The sequence below is a fragment of the Etheostoma spectabile genome, chromosome 22, assembly GCF_008692095.1.
Source record: "Etheostoma spectabile isolate EspeVRDwgs_2016 chromosome 22, UIUC_Espe_1.0, whole genome shotgun sequence".
In the NCBI taxonomy this organism is placed as follows: domain Eukaryota; kingdom Metazoa; phylum Chordata; class Actinopteri; order Perciformes; family Percidae; genus Etheostoma; species Etheostoma spectabile.
Genome location: NC_045754.1, coordinates 20,334,876 through 20,338,763, shown reverse-complemented (window position 1 = coordinate 20,338,763; position 3,888 = coordinate 20,334,876).

The following is a 3,888-nucleotide window of genomic DNA, read 5'->3' as shown; positions in this document are numbered from 1 at the left end:
ACCCAATAAGGAGAGACATCATGGCTTTTAAACGAGCAAAGTGGCAGTCGGTTCAAGGTCACACCCCCAGCCTCTACTTGCACTAGGGCTGCACGATTATGGCCAAAAATGATAATATATTTTGATCAAAATTTGATCGCGATTATTCTCACGATTATTGTTGATTTTACCCAAAACCAATTTTATTGCGCGATAGGCTATTATAAAGCGAGAAGGAGTGTGATGGACGCTACTCACAGAGAGACGGCTGATCATTGAACGGGTCCAGCAAGGTCGAACGGCAGATATACCGTCGTGTGTATGAAACGTCTGTATCTTCACTGCGCTGCATTTTATGAACTATGATATTCTGGCCATGGGTCCATCTCTGGCCCAGGTCCGGCCTCGGTCTCGGTTCAGCAGCTGCGTCTCCCACGCTACTCTACCAACTGAAGTTAGTTGCATTCAATAAATTCCTGTGTGTCTTCGCGTGGCAGCCGCGTAGCAATTACCCGCGGAAACACTGGTACAAAACAGGTTTGCCCCCTATAACTACAATAACAGCTGTGTTGATAAAAAATTAAAACTGTAGACAAATATCAGAAGTGTGGACCGGGCTGTGTGGCGGGGGCGGAGATGAAGAGAGGAGAGAGAGTAGGACGACGAGAGCGTAAAAGATCCAACACAGACATGGCTTTACAAGATGAATGGGTCATGTAATGGAAAATTAAACCAGATCCATATAAACAGCATTGCAGGGGATGCGAGGACATTAGCAACGGTCTCTGGCGTCCCAGAGAGTAACAGCTAACAGACGATAACTATCACCGACTAGCACTGGTCACTGTTGTTGTCTGAAAACAACAGATGGGACAAAGTGTTGCGTTTACTGGGAAACTGGTAAACCTTGAAACTGACGTATTACGACTGCTAACTGTTGAGTTTTCTCACGTTACTCTGTCTCTGGGACTGTCACATCTAGAAACTTAGCTGACGGGTGTGCAGTGAACTACTCTGACTGGCTCATGAGCAGACGGCTTTCGATGAAGGGAGATGGGCTTGCAAAAAACCCGGAGCGTTCTATTGAATGACGCTTTATTAAAAATAATTCCTCTCCCGATCACGCAAATTTGATTGTGGAAGTCCAAATCGTGATACGCGTAAAATTCGTTAATTGTGCATGCCTCTGTGTGCACCCCCCCTTTCTTCCTCATATACAGATTAAGGGACCACTAAGCGTCCATATAAGAGACTTCAGATACAGTATCAAAGGACTACTAAGGCCTATATAAAAGGACTTCAGATACATATTAGGGGACCACTAAGGCCTATATAAAAGAGACTTCCGACAGTATTAGGGGATCCACTAAGGCCTATATAAAAGAGACTTCAGTACAGTATTAGGGGACCACAAGGTCTATATAAAGAGATTCAGATACAGTATTAGGGACCACTAAGGTCTATAAAAGAGACTCGATACGTATTAGGGCCACTAAGGCCTATATAAAGAGACTTCAGTACAGTATTAGGGGACCACTAAGGTCTATATAAGAGACTTCGTACAGTATTAGGGCCCCTAAGTTATATAAAAGAGACTTCAGATACAGTATTTGGGGACCACTCTAGGTCTATACTAAAGAGACTCAGATACAGTATTAGGGGACCACTCTAAGTGCTATATAAAGAGATTTCATGTATACATAGCATCCAAAAAGCAGTATGGCAGGGGACCTTTAAGTTGAGTTTTGACGTTATTTACATTTCTCCTTTCCTACTTTTTCCTAACTCAAATGTCTACTTTTACGCATTCATTTCCCCTCAGTGTCTTAGTTACTTGTTACATGCAAGAAGGGTTTCGTACATCGGAGTGAAAGATTCTTCCTCACAAAAAAAACAATAAAACCCTGTGTCTGTTTTTCAGTTTGTTGATGTCAGACTCTGAATTTGATGTTTAAGGAGGTGTGGAAACCCTGAATGTTATGCTTTACTGTTAGGAAGCCAAAAGAAAGTTCATCCTAGTTTTTCTTTACTTTTACTATGAAAGGAAGTACATTTAATATCAAAGAATTACTTTTGATACAGTAAATATCAGATACTTTAAGACTTTCACTCAAGTAATATTTTAAAAAGGTGACTTTAACTTCTACCAAAGATAGTTGTACTTTTACTCAAGTACTGCTTTCAAGTACTTGATACAATACTGACTAGATTGATATTCTCACCAGAGCTGAAATCAACAAGTCCTCCAATCTGGTGATGTCCCAAGTAGGTTTTTTGACCCCTGACCCCTGATTATATATCTGCCGATACCGAGTACCCAAAGATGCATCTGTTCATAAAACAATGAATCGATTAATCAAAAATACAAATACAAATAGCGGGTACTTGCAGCCCCAGTTTCCACTGTCATGCCATAAATATGATAACCCTCATGCATTTGACCTTAGAACTCCATTTTGACTCATATCAACCATTGTCAAACAGTTTGTGGAGCAAGTTACACACGTCTGTTTGGAGTAGAGCCCGACCGATATTATCGGCCGGTATTGACATTTTTAAACATTTATTCATCGGTATCATTTATAATGACAAATAAATAATTCTGATAAATTAATTTTTAAAAAATAAAATAAAAACGGATGGGCAACCATGTTGTTAGTGATGGTGTTGCATAGTCTGTCCACCAGAGGACGCTCCACTACGTCCCTGTTGGCAACACTGATTAGTTTTAATTTGTTTTTGTTCAAAGGACTTTAAGTTTGCATTTTTATAAATTTTTATTTATCAGAACTTTAATAAATTTGGATGTTCCTCTGTTCTGTTAACACAATTTATTATCATTACTTTAGTGATAACTCATAAATAACAACAAATAACTAATGTTAAGGAAATCTGTTTGTTTTGTTACACGTTTCTGGATTTATTTATTTTTAAATAAATATCGGCCGATTTATCTGATTTTTTTTAAATTTGAAAATCCTTTGCCGGTCGGGCTCTAGTTTGTGGACCCACAGTTCAAAAGAACCCCCAAAATGAATCATATTTACAATCCTGTAGCACTCATATCTCCCTAAATATTCCACACACTGTGCTCTTTCTGTTAACCCGCAATCAACCTCTTTATTTTTTCCCGCTACAAGGACACCATCAGAGGGCTTGGTGGCAGGGCTTTTCTTCAATGCAACTAGTGCAGCATCGTGTTTTAAAGTACACAAAGGATGTAAAGCCATCGGTTACAGGGTTGTGTAGAGTCTGCTAAATAGAGGCGTGATATGTAGAAGTACAATGACGCATGTAACATGGAGACATAATAGTGCTAATTGTAGAAATAATATAAGTCAGGGCCAAGCCCATAGTGGCACTTCGAATCCATCCAACAACCTGGTGTGTGTGTGGGTGTAGTGGGGTGTGGGTGTGGGTGGGTGTGTGTGGGTTGTATGTGTGTGAGGGCATGTGGGTGTTGTGTGTGGGTCTGTGTGTGGGTTGTGGGTGGTGTGTGTGTGGTGTGGGTGTGTGTGTGATGGTGTGCGCTTTTTTTGGGCGGGGGGAAAAGGGGGCGGGGGCACGACTCTTTTTATTTTTTTTTTTTATTATTTTTTCCCCCACACGCGGCCCCCCCCCCTCCCCAACCCCCCAAAAAATAACACACAGGGGGGGAGGGGGGGGGTGGGGACAGCTGGTGGTCTCGCACTGTTTTGGGGGAATTTTTTCCCTTTTTTTTTTTTGTTTTTTGCACCTTTTTCTTATTCTTATTTGCTTTATGTGCTGTTCTGCAGTCCTATGGGTTCCAAGCCTGTTTTTGACTTGTTATCTTTATTGAACTGTCTGTGAATGCCTTCGTTCGCCCCTCTGCTTAGTTTCTATCACCGCAGATTCATCGTTGTCCCGATGCGCAAGAGCCGGTGCATT